Here is a 13,799-nt window from a genome sequence, read left to right as displayed (position 1 = left end):
CCTTAAGGGCTGCATTTATATGGAGGGTTTCATTTCTAATGCTTCTTTCTTTGTACATTATTTTTCCATTTTCATGCTGTATTGGAGATCTTTTAAATGCATTTCCCCGTGACTCCATAATAAAGATTACATTACATTACATTATGACAAGTCACTGCAACTGTTCATCTTTTAAGAAATGCATTCACCTTTTAAAAAAATTTCCTATAGTATAAATATCATGTAGGGTTCGAGCATGAGCTCGTGACTCCCACAAAATGATTTTTGTCTCATTTCTTTCAGTTTTCATTTTTTTCATGATGAAGTGCATCAGCAGATAGAGCATGTATAGTTGTAGAGATAGGTAGTCATTGCTAAGATCCTTCGGGATCTAACATCAGTTTTTCTTCTTTTTGTAGCTGTTGAAGAGCGTGGAGCTCGGAGCTGGATGAGTGTGCCAGGGAGAGAGTTCATAACTAGTCAAAGCAACAGGCAATGACTGGTTATCTCTACTCTTCATTTCTTTTGTTCATACGTATTTGTTCATGTATTTCCTTATGAAAGAAATGTGGTATATGAGATATACTCACGGCTTGTGTGAGATCATTTCTTTTCAGCATATCATTTCATTTCATTATTTGAAAACGTCAATGTATATTTGAAAGTAAATAAATACAAAGACATTTCTATTGTTTGAATGAAATGAAAAGCACTTTTGTATTTTCACTACATGTATATTTAAAATTTTACACATGTGCAAAATTTTAGTAACAGAACCCATCAAGGATGAAAAGTTGATCAAACATGTGATGACTTATCTTCCTCCTGAATATGCAGGTTTTGTTTCCAGTTACAATACTCACAAGTTAACAATGGGTAGTGCCTTCACTAAGCCTTCATTCGAGTCATTTTCAAGAATGCTCATCTTAGAACATGAAAATTTAGTGAGTATGGTAATTCTCCAGTCTTCCAAGACCAAAGCCTTGCTAGCCAACCAAGGGAATCAAGGTGGTACAAATTCCAACAAAAAGCAAAAGCAATGGAAGGCCAAGCCACAAGATGACACACAACAATCTTCCTCTACGCAACTATCTTCCTCCACACAACAATCTTCTTCACAATAAGAAGGGGAACAACTTCAACAAAAGGGAGAAGAAAAACTGTGCCTATTGTAAGAAGAATGGTCATGATGAACATAAGTGTAAGGATAAGTAGATTGATGAATTGCTAAACTTAATGAGATAACATAAAATTGATGTACCAAATGCCTATAAAGATAAGGGATCTTCAACCACTTCAAAAGATAAGGGACAAGCTTTGGGAGCAAGTACAAACAATTTCAAGGAATGGGTTCTTGATTCAGGAGCTACACAACATATGGGTGCTTCAAGGGAGGACTTTTCCTCTTTGAAACCATCAAATGTACCTTACATCTATGTGGGAAATGAAACTCAAGTGGAAACTGAAGGAAAAGGAAATGGTGAGTTGGACAACGGAGTCTTCAAGGATGTTCTTCATGTTCCCAACCTTAGCACCAACCTTCTTTCAATCTACCAAATAACTCACTATGGATGTGGCAACAAAGTGGAATTCCTTCCTGATTTGGTTGTGGTTAAAAATCTAAAGGATGATTCTATGGTGGCAATTGGAAAGGCTAATCATGAGACAAGACTTTATTCTTTTTCTCATTTTTGCCTAAGTCCACTTTTCTTTCCTTGTTGACCCACTCAAACTAACAAAGTAAACTACGACATGAGAGGTTTGGACATCTCAATTACTACTACCTTCAACAACTTAGCAACAAGGATATGGTCATAGGTCTACCTCAAGTCAAGTATTCAGAGGGTGTATGTACAAGTTGTGAAGCAAGCAAGCATCTCAAAGAGAAATTTTCCAAGGGGAAGTCTTAGAGAGCTACTGTTGTTCTTGAATTGGTTCATAGTGATGTAGCTGGCCCATTTATAGTGCCATCATTTGGCAAGGCTCACTATGTTCTGACCTTCATTGGTGACTTTTCATGCTGCACTTGGGTCTTCTTTTTGGCTCACAAGAATGAAGTGTTTGATAATTTTATCACCTTCAAAGGTCAAATTGAGAAGCAATTGGGGAAAGCCATCAAGATTCTACAGAAAGACGATGGAAGGGAATATGTAAACTCAAGGCTTATAGATTTTTGTACTCATGAGGGTATTGATCTTCAACATTTAGTTGCATACACTCCACAACAAAATGGTGTTGTTGAATAGAAAAATAGAACCCTTAAGGATATGACCACTTGTATGCTACAACATAAGTCTCTAGATCAAGTTTTTTGGGCAAAAGCCATGTGTTGTGCCAATTACATCCAAAAAAATTCTCCATAAGGCCTTAGATGGAATTACACCTTTTGAGGCTTGGTGTGGCAAAAAACCAAGTGTAAAACACTTTAAAGTTTTTTGTTGTCTAGCATGGGCAAGGATACCTCCACAAAGACAAAGGGCATTGGAACCTCAAAGCAAACCTTGTATATTTGTTGGATATCCTGACCACATTAAGGCATACAAACTCATGGATCCAAAGACACATGAAATCTTCTTTGAGAGGCATGTTCACTTTGAAGAAACTTGTCCATGTTTGGCTTCTTCAACTCCTCCTTTCTCCTTCATGGAAAGTGATGATAGTGACTTGGAAGATGATATGCCTTCAACTTTGACTTGTAGGACTCCACCTTCATAGGGTTCACAAACAATTGAGGATATTCCATCTTCTTCTTCTACTAGACCTCATTGGGCACAACAAACACTTCATTCAATAGGTTCATTGATGGGGAATCCTTCAGATACTAGGAGGACAAGGTCACAACACAAATCATTTCCACATGCTTATATTGCCATTGCTTCTGATCCATAATCATTTAAGGAAGCATTAGGGATTCCCAAATGGGACAAGGTCATGGAGTAAGAATATAACTCTTTAATGAAAAACAACACTTAGGACTTAGTTTCTCTTCCTAAGGGAAGAAAGTTGGTTCAGTGTAAGTGGATCTATCAAACCAAGTTTGTAGCGGATGGAAGTGTGGATAAATATAAGGCTAGACTTTTTGCCAAAGGTTTCTCACAGGATCTTGGCATTGACTATACTAAGACCTTTGCACTGGTAGCTAAGATGAACTCCATTCATTTGACACTAGCTATTGTTGCAGCTCATGGTTGGGTTGTACGTCAGATGGATGTGAAGAGTGCCTTCTTAAATGGTGGTCTTCTTGAGGAGATTTATATGGAGCATCCATATAGTTTCATTTAGGATACTACTTTGGTTTGCAGATTGAAGAAGTCTATCTATGGTCTTAAGCAGGCTGCTCGGGCTTGGTATGCCAAGATGGATTTCTTCCTACTCTCAACAAGATTCATGAGGTGTCACTCAAATTTGAATGTCTACATTCTTCAGAGGGATGACTCACACTTGATACTCGTGCTTTATGTAGATGACTTGATCATTAAAGGAAATACTTCATCCATTATTTCCAGTGTCAAGACTTCTTTGTAGGATAGATTTGCTATGACTGACTTGGGTTTGCTTCATTATTTCCTTGGTATTGAGATCACACATTCTTCAGCTAGGATCACACTTTCACAACCCAAGTATGTTCTTGATTTTCTTTCTTGCTTTCGCATGAGTGATTGTAAGCCTACTCCTACTCCCTTTCTTTCAGATGTTAAGTTAGAGGCAAAGTGTTCCACTCCACTTGTTGATGCTACATTGTATAGACAGTTGGTTGGGAGTCTCATCTACTTGACACATACATGCCTTGAAATAACTTTTGTAGTTGGCATGATTTCTTTCTTCATGCAAGAGCCACATGAGCTTCGTTGGAAGGCTACCAAATGCATTTGCACTACATAAGGGTACACATACAGATGGGATACACTTGCAGTATGTACTAGACTTCAGTTTCAGACTATGCATGGGATCTTGATTCTCGCAAGTCTACGTCAAGTTACATGTTTCACCTTGGTTGTAGACCCATTTTTTGGTAGAGTAAGAAGCAAAATACTATTGCTCTTTCTTCAATTGAGGCTGAGCATCGAGGAGTTGTTACTGTGGCTACATAAGCTATTTGGTTACAACATATTTTGAAGGAGTTTAGATTTGACATATCTAAACCCATAGTCATTCACTATGATAATCATATTACTATTGAGATCTCAAAATATCTAGTTCAACATCAACAGACAAAACTCATTGAGGTTCATATGCACTACATCAGAGAGTTGATACATGAGTAGGTCATTGCATTTTAGTATTGTCCTACAATAGAGAAAGTTGTAGATATCTTCACCAAATGCTTCACTTAGGCCAAGTACATCCATTTGTGTGATCTTTTGGGGGTACAAGATATTTTAGAAAGGGGAGTCCCTACAAATAATGAAAACAAGCTTGATCTCTAAGTGAAGCCAAATATCTTGCAAAATTCATTAGGTGTTTCACCAATTCACTATGCTTAAATAGCTTAGAAGTCTTCTATATTCTTCAAGATTGAAATTTGAAACCCTTGTTCAATTTCTTCTCCACACAAACAAAAGAAAATATGCAAGTCATAAAATAGTTTGACTGTTGAGTTTTTCACTAATTATAACTCTCCAAAACAAGTCTATCTTTGGCTTCACTCCTCATATAACTCGAAAGTATATTTGTTTTTTATAGAGACCACATTGATATATAAATTATAACTTTCTTTATATTTCTCATCACATGAAAATGACTTTGCTTCCTTTCTATTTTATTCTTTAGATATTTTATTTTCACGTGCTCACATTGACTTAGAGAATTAATAATAAATAGGCCTCAATTTTAATTATACCATTTAAATGTAGATGCCAAAGTCATTCAAGTCCATTTTAATAATGAATTGACCCCTTCTTTTGTGAAAATAACACGGTTGCAGTCACTGATCATTAATCTCCTATCATAAATTATTATTAAACTATCATAAATAAATTCATAGCTAATATTAAAAAATAAACCACTATAACTTCACTAATAAAATACAAAAAGAAATTTGAGTCACAGAGAACACAATATTTTTGGAAAAATCATCCTTGGAAAAACCCCTAAGGGAAAACTAGTTCTGCAAATGGAAAATATATTAGCTTCAACAAATCAAGAGATACAAAATTCCTTGCCTCTCACTGACAGAATTTAGACAACGTCCTAATTTCTCCTGTTGATATTCTCCACCGCTATCCCCAACACTATCACTGTGCCCTTGCTAACACTGCAAGACTATTTACTATTACTATAAACTCATTTTCTAATACTGCAAATGTTTCTGCAACTATTGTTGTTCTTTGTTATGTTTTGTTCTCCAAATGCCTCCCTTGACCCCCTTTTATACTACTTAACCAAGAGGTTTCTAGTTGCTTCTTGACAAAGACAACTCAGCCAAGAAGTTTCTACTTGCTTCTCGATTAGAAACAACTTAACCAATAGGTTACTAGTGGCTTCTAGAAGGAGTCAATTAATTAACAAATAATTATCATAACTCTTAACAATTATTGGCCAATTAATCACATGTGGATGAACAACTGTCCAAGCTACCTAAAACTAACACTCCCTCTTAGTGAGGAAGTTGTTCTGCATGATACCCAACTTATTTCTAAAGAAGATGAATTTTTCCTTCCCCAATGCCTTTGTCAGAATGTCTGCTATCTGTTCCTCTATAGATATGTACTATAGCTAAACAATCTCCCGTTGTACACAATCTCTAATGAAGTGATATCTAATGTCTATATGTTTAGACCTATCATGAAATATTGGATTCTCAGACAATTTGATGGAACTGTGATTTTCACAATGCACCAAGTAGTCTTAACCTTCTAACCAAAAAAGGCTACTAACAACTTTTGAAGCCATATAGCTTCACATGTTGCCATGCTAGTTGCTATGTATTCTACTTCTGCTCAACTTAGAGCCATAGGTTTATGCTTCCTATTGAACTAAGATATAACTCCTAATCCCAAACTGAAGCAACACCCTGAAGTACTCCTTTTGTCCATTGCACTTTCTACCGAATCTACATCAGTATAGCCCATCAACCTAATACTTCACCTTAATGCAATACATGCTTGGTCATTGTCTGATGCATTCTCTTTGGTTCAACCATGAACTGACTAAGAGAATTTACTGCAAATGCTATATCTGGCCTAGTGTTGACCAAATACATAAGCGAACCAATCAACTATCTATATAAGGTGGGATCTACATCATTTTCCTTAGATGTATCTACCTTTCTCCAATTCATGATCATGGATGTAGAAATGGCTTTGTAATCCTCCATCCTGAATCTATTCAAGATTTCAATGCCTCTCCATTTTTTTGCCACACCTCCATGCCTAGAAAGTAGTGCATGAGTCCTAAGTCCTTCATCTCAAACTGGTCTACAAGGTCCCTCTTGCAATCCTTTATGAGCCCTAGTGAACTTGTAAGAAACAAATCATCCAAAGAAAGAACAAGGATGAGAATCTCACCCCCAACCACCAAGTAGTAGAGGTTAGCATCTGCTTCACTCTTCACAAAGCACATTCCTTGCAAGTATGCATTGATGTGCTCATACCACACTTTGGGAGCCTGCTTGAGTCTATACAATGCTTTCTTCAATTTGCACATGTGAGTCCCTTTGATGTGTGCTACAAAGCCTTCGAGTTGCTCTATGTATGCCTCCTCCTTTAACTCGCCATTAAGGAATGTTGTCTTGACATCCATTTGATGGATCTGCCATCCCATCTGTGTTGTAAATAAGATCATAGCTCATATAGAAGTATATATGGCCACTAGAGCAAATGTCTCCTCGTAGTCTATTCCCTCCTTCTAAGAGAACCCCTTGGCCATGAACCTTGCCTTGTATTTCTTGATGTTACCATCTGCACCATGCTTCATCTTATAGATCCAGTGTGATCCAACTGCTGCTCTATCTGCTGGTCTAGAAACTACCTCCCAAACATCATTGTACATTATTGAGGAATACTCCTCAACCATAGTATCTCACCATACCTGATGCTATGTAGCCTCTTGATAGATGGAAGGATTACTATCTACCAACTAACTAACTAATGCCACATAGTCATTGAACATGGCTAGTTGTCTCCACTGTCTAGTACTCTTCCTAGGAGCTCTCACAAACTCATGAGTATCCCTTTGTGCCTCTTGAACCTCACAGTTCTTACTGGAAATTGTAGAGGATAACATATCAAACTCTAAGTCTTCTAGATGCATTTCCTATTGCTCCATGCTCTATGAATCTTCACCACATGAGCCTACACTTTTACTGGTAACTATACTTGTGCTCTGCTGCCCTTGACTAGGCCTTGGAGCTTCTGTTGGCTGCTCACTCTAATCATGTGATGGCAAATCTTTGGACCTTCTAAATGCCTTATCTTTCATGAACTTAACATCATGCCTGATAATAATTCTTCTGGTCATAGGGATAAAAATCCTATATGCCTTAGAGGTTTCACTGTACCCAACAAAGTACATCCTCTTTGCAGTATGATCTAACTTGGTATGTGTATCACTTGGAATATGATAATATGCCAAACTCCTAAATATTTTGAAATGGCTAACATCAAGATTCTTACTTGTGAAAGCTTCCTCTACTATCATCCTCCCTAGCACCTTGTGTGAAACCCTATTATGAATGTAGACTGTTGTACTACACACTTCCACCCATAAGCAGTAGGGCATATCCTGGTCATGTAGCATGGCTCTTGCCACCTCTAATATAGAACAATTCTTTTTCTCAACAATTCCATTTTGCTGTGGATTGTAAGGAATAATCCACTCTCTCTTGATTTCTTCTCTATTATGGAACTCTTGGAAGTTATTTCCTTTGTACTCGCTTCCATTGTCTGACTGAAGAACCTTTATCTTTCGAGTTCTCCACTAGAGCCTTGAACTCTTGGAATTGACTGAAAACCTCATCCTTGGTTTCAAGAAGTATTTCCAAGTCTTCTTGGAGAAATCATTGATAAAAGTAACATAGTACTCATATCCTTTGATAGACTTTGTCGACATCAGTCCACATACATTTGAATGTACTAGATCAAGAACACCTTTAGATCTAGTGTCACTCCTTGGAAAAGATGCTTTTGCAAACTTCCCCAACACACATCCTGTACATACATCATCATGCTTTGTGCTCACCTCTGGAACACCTTTCACTATCTCACGAAGTAATTTGAGTGCTCCATGATGAATATGGCCTGTCTGCTTATGCCATAGCTCTCCAAGATCTCTAGGATTAGTGATGCTCATGAGTGCCTTAGGAGTATCAAACTGCAACCTATAAAGGTGACCACTCCTAACTCTAATAGTTATGGGTGATTTCCAATCATTGTGCTTAATCAACATGTGTGTCCCTCTAAAGAGTACAGTATACCCCCTATCTTGAAGAAAAAATATGGAAATCAAATTCATACCTAAGCTTGGCACATGCAATACATCATGAACTAGAACTATCTTTCCATTCTCCCTCTGAAACTGAATAGTCCCTTTCCCAACTGGGTTGAGTTTGGACAAGTTTCCCATAGAAATCTAGATATTGGTGTTCTCCTCCTTATAATTAGAGAAGTACTCTCTAACTCCTGTCATATGAAATGAAACCCCACTATATATATACCAGATAGTCTGTGAGGTTGAGCTCACCATACAAGCTATAAGTGTAAACTAATCTTCCAGTCTACTAGAGAGTTCATCTAAACTTGCTAAAGTTGCTACCTACTTCTTTGTCTTCTTCCTTTCTAGGCAATCACTAACATAGTGACTATACTCATGACAACCAAAGCACTTGACCTTAGAAAGGTCCTTCTTCTTCTCACTTTCTGAGCTAGATCCCTTCTTTGCTTTCCCCTTCCCTACTAGGGCAATGTTCTCCTATTCCACCTCACTTTTTTGACTCTTGTTGGCCTCGTTGACAAGATTTAACTATCTAAACTCCTCCTAAGTGAAATCAGTCCATAGTCAATCCCAACTCAGTAAGGTATCTCATCCACTGACAACTTGAACAAAGATACTCCATTATTTAGAAAACCCATTTAGGGCTATTCTCACTAGCTCGTCATCACTGGGGCTATCTCCAACAACTACCAACTTGTCCTTGACAAGTGCAAGCTTGGTGAGGTAACTTCTAACGTCTTCTCCCTAGTTCATCTGAGTATTCTTTAGCTTCTTTTTGAGAATCATCTTCCTATTAGTGGAAGCATTCTGGTACATATTTAGAATGACATCCCATATCTTCTTTGCCATATCTAACCCTGAGATATGTGGAACAATATGATCCTTGACACCATCAAGGATAATCCTCCTCGCCTTGGCATTGTCCTTCTTATATGTTGCAAGCTATGTTGCATTGTTGGTATAGGTACAACATTGGTTACATAATCCTTGATACCATTCTCTTCCAACAATAAAGAAATTCTGGCCTTCCAGACAACAAAATTTGAGGCACCAACCAATCTATCTTGATCTCTCAAACCAACTGAAGCCATCTCAAGGGATTAAAGAAATAATAAATCCGAAGAGATCACAATTTCTTTCCTAGGGAAAAACTCTTCTACCCTCAACAATGCTCTGGTACCATGTGAAAGTTAACACTGTTGTAGTCACTGATTATTAATCTCCTATTGTCAACGATTATTAAACTGTTATAAATAAATTGATAGCTAATATCAAAAAATAACACAACTACAACTTCACCAATAAAATACGGAAAGAAATTCAAAACACAGAGAACACAATAATTTTGAAGGACAAATTGTCCCTGGAGAAACCCCTAAAGGAAAACCAAGCAGATGGAAATTATATTAACTTCAGCAAATCAAGAGATACAAAATTCCTTGCCTCTCACTAGTAGAATTCAGACAACCTCCTAATTTCTCCTGCTGACATTCTCCACTGCTATCCTCAGTGCTATCACTGCACCCTTACTGACACTACAAGACTATTTGCTATCACTACAAACTCATTTGCTAATACTGCAAATGCTTCTATGACTCTTGTTATTCTCTGTTCTATTTTGTTCTCCAAATGACTCCCTTGACCCCCTTTTATACTACTTAACCAAGAAGTTTCTAGGTTTCTAGTTGCTTCTTGATAAAGACAACTCAACCAAGAAGTCTCTAGTTGTTTCCTAACCAAGAAGTTTCTAGTTGCTTCTCGATTAAAACAACCTAACCAATAGGTTACTAGTGACTTCTAGAAGGAGTCAATTAATTAACAAATAATTATCGTAACTCTTAACAATTATTTGCCAATTAATCACATGTGAACGAACAACTATCCAAGCTACCTAAAACTAACATCTTTAAAGTGAGATTATAACCTTATTTCATAATGTGCCATAAAAGAATAATTATTAATAAAATATTATTTTAATTAATAATTAAAATAAAACAACTCCGTGAATACTCATTATTCTTTATTTCTGTCTAAACCAAGGAGTCAACCACTACTTCAACGAAAACTTTACCTCCATCTCTTTGGTTTAACATCTCTATAGTTTGATCCATCTAGTCAAAACTCTTTTTTTTTTTTGCTTGAATTTGCAACACAAAGTAGGGCTTCATTATGCATTACTTCATCTTACAATCATTCAACAAGGCTTTCTACACCAAGACCAATAAGTTCTTGTTGGTTGTCATTCAAAATCTTAGTTTGATAAGAGTCTAGACCATCTTTACTCATATTTTCTATTATTTGTCATGCTTCTTCCTTGAGACTTGTGATAAACAATGCACACGTCTCAAGAAAAATAACAAGATATGACACACCAATGAAATGACAAAGATTCCATGCAAGAACACTAGGGCTCACGACGTTGGCTACTTCCACAATGACTTGATTTTCTCCACAACACCAAAATCCCTAGTTAGAACTACTCATGATGCATGAATAAATGATTTTAAATCAAATAATTGAATTGTGACAACAATATGATAATTTAACTACTTCTCCACTCCTATCAACTTACGATCCAATTTTCATACATATGCTTAAAATCAACTTTGACAAGCACGAACAAACCTTAAAATGCAAACATTACACTAGATTAAATGTACAATACCATAGAATGCAGAAACTTATTAAATAAATTCAAAATAATGCAAAACGAAGATGGCGCGCTTAAACTTCATGCATTCGTCGGCAAAACAGAACTTCATCATCAAATCCTCATTAGGTCACTTCTCTCCGATGAAGAAGAAGATAAATAGGACAGTTTTCAGCACAGTTGCTCTACTGATTGCAGGACTGGTCGCAAATGCAGCAGCAGAAGAAGAAATATTTCCCAAAGAGAGCCTGCCTACAGCATCAGGGTACCTGAGCATCAAGGAGAAGCCTGGTGCCCTAATGTTCTATACATTCTACGAAGCCATCGAACCGGAACTCCGGCTTTCAATCAGGCCGATTCTTTTGTGGCTTGAAGGAGGCCCCGGTTGCTCCGGCCTGGTTGGCAATCTGTACGAATTAGGCCCCTGGAGAGTGGCTCAAGACCTCCGCCTCCACAAAAATTCTGCCCCATGGAACCGCCTTTTCGGCCTCCTCTTTCTCGACAACCCCATCGGAAGTGGCTTCAGCGTTGCCCCCACCGAACAAGATATTCCCAAAAATCAGGAAGAAATCGCCAAGGATTTGTACAGTGCACTGAAAGCATTCTACGATCTCAATCCCCTGTTCAAATCCCGGCCTTTTTAGGTGACAGGCGAGAGCTATGCGGGAAAATACGTGCCCTCGCTGGCCCATTACATGATAGAGCAGCTAGAGAAAGGGGGATCTTATCGAATCGACGGTGCGGCCATTGGCAACGGCTTGACCCACCCTGTTGTCCAGGTAAGTGATCGAATCGCACTCATGTGCTGGGAATTTGGTACATTAGGCTGCTATTGTGGAAATTTTCAATCAGTAGGGCAACTGTGCTCATAGTTTCATGACAATATACCATTATATATTAATTTTATGATATATTTAGAGAATATTTTGGGATTATCTTCTGTGGAATGATCTTGGAATGAGTGTTTTAGTCAATTTTATTGGCTTCTGTTAATTTTGTTTGCCTTTATTTACAACAGTGCTGATGCATATATATACTACTGTGTAATAATTTTATAATATATTTAGAAAATATCTGAATGATCTTGGAATGAGTGTTTTCCTTGATCTTATTTGCTTCTTTCAATTTTATTTGCAACTGTGCTGAGAATATCTTTTATATATATATATAATATTTTGGGATTATTTTGATATTGAAATGATTTGCTTTTATTTAGAACTGTGCTGAGAATTTTCATGCATATATACACTATGAGATAATGATTTTATGATATATTTAGAAAATAGTTTGAATCGTTCTCTATGGAATGATCTTAGAGTGAGTGTTTTCTTTAATTTTATTTACTTTTATCGAATGATCCCCGAACGAATGAAATTATCATCAATTATATTTGCATCCTCGCAATCATGAAAACCCATGAAAATGTGAAATGAAATGTAAGGGATTATCAAAGTACTATTCTACAGTAAATTGCCTAGCTAATTCTTAAGCACGGAATACACTACTCGCGGCATTTTCAGAATCATGACATTGTTTGCGGAAAGGGAAAATGGATTGGAAATGTAATCCGTGTAAATGCAGGTACAGTCGCATGCGAAGGTGGCCTACTCCGCGGGGCTGATCGATTCGGAAGAGAAGCTTCACCTGGAAAGTTTGCAGCAAGAGGCCGTTACTCTGGCCACTCAGCACAAATGGGGGGACGCCGGAATGGCAAGAATGCGCGTCCTTAACTGGCTGGAGAACAAAACAGGCCTTGCAACTCTTCTCGACATCAGGAGGACTGTTCCCTACTACAGTTTCCACAATGGCAGCGACTATCTCAGCCTCTTTGTTAACCAGGGCGCTGTAAAAGAGGCTCTCAACGCTCATCCCAACATTACCTGGGTGAGTTGCAGCGACGCTGTGGGGGTGAGAATGGAAGAGGACATTATGAAAAGCACTAAATGGATGGTGGAAAAACTTTTATTAAAAATGCCAGTTTTGTTGTATCAGGGCCAGTTCGATCTCCTTGACGGTGTTGTATCGGCTCAAGACTGGATGCGTACTCTGGAATGGAATGCCTTGGCTGATTTTTGGCAGGCGGAGAGAAAAGTATGGCGAGTGGAAAATGTGCAGGCTGGATATGTGCGATTTTATTCAAATCTGACGCATGTTGTTGTTGCGAGAGCAGGGCATCTTGTGCCCGCTGATCAAAATCTCCATTCTCAGGTGATGATTGAGTCTTGGGTAGCCAAAACCCTTGCGCCTTCAGCAATGCAGCAATAGCAGAATTTCTTTATTCTTTTTCCATCCTGCCTTTTGAATGAAAGACCATATAGAAATCAAAACAGTTTAAGTGGAAGCAACGGCTGCGGCAAAAGTATTCCACACAATCAAGACTAGTGTTAACTCAAGGATTACACTAATTCAAATCTGAACTTCAAAATTTTGATATTAAATCTTCTTTGCTTTCTTGATCCTTGATATGATTTTGATATTTTAACACGCAGGACTGAAAAATACTTATACGACCTTCTTGCACGTCGCCCAAATAACCTGGGAATGTTTGCACTCGCAATGTGAAGTTGTTTAGTTTCAAATAACCTGGGAATGTTTGCACTCGCAATGGGAACTTGTTTAGTTTTAAATTTTAGATCTTGAATTCTATTTATTTTCTTGATCCATAATTCTTATATTGTCTTGATCCATCTTTCTACAATCTCTTAAAATAGACTATTAACAATACTTATATTAAGGAAAT

General features: G+C 37.5%; 1 pseudogene across 1 annotated transcript; it reads left to right on the top strand.

The window, feature by feature from the left end:
• Positions 1-11,213: 11,213 nt before the first annotated feature.
• On the top strand, positions 11,214-13,497 carry LOC149554272 (serine carboxypeptidase-like 50; annotated as a pseudogene). Its single transcript, XR_016353441.1, has 2 exons — positions 11,214-11,838; positions 12,641-13,497. The product of XR_016353441.1 is annotated as a serine carboxypeptidase-like 50 (transcript).
• The last annotated feature ends 302 nt before the right edge of the window (positions 13,498-13,799 follow it).

Source organism: Cupressus sempervirens, chromosome 6 (genome assembly GCF_028749045.1).
Source record: "Cupressus sempervirens isolate cs-2001-9-10 chromosome 6, ASM2874904v1, whole genome shotgun sequence".
NCBI classification, from domain to species: Eukaryota; Viridiplantae; Streptophyta; class Pinopsida; order Cupressales; family Cupressaceae; genus Cupressus; species Cupressus sempervirens.
Note: the sequence above shows the minus strand (reverse complement) of the source record. Positions and strands in the feature narration are given on the sequence as shown.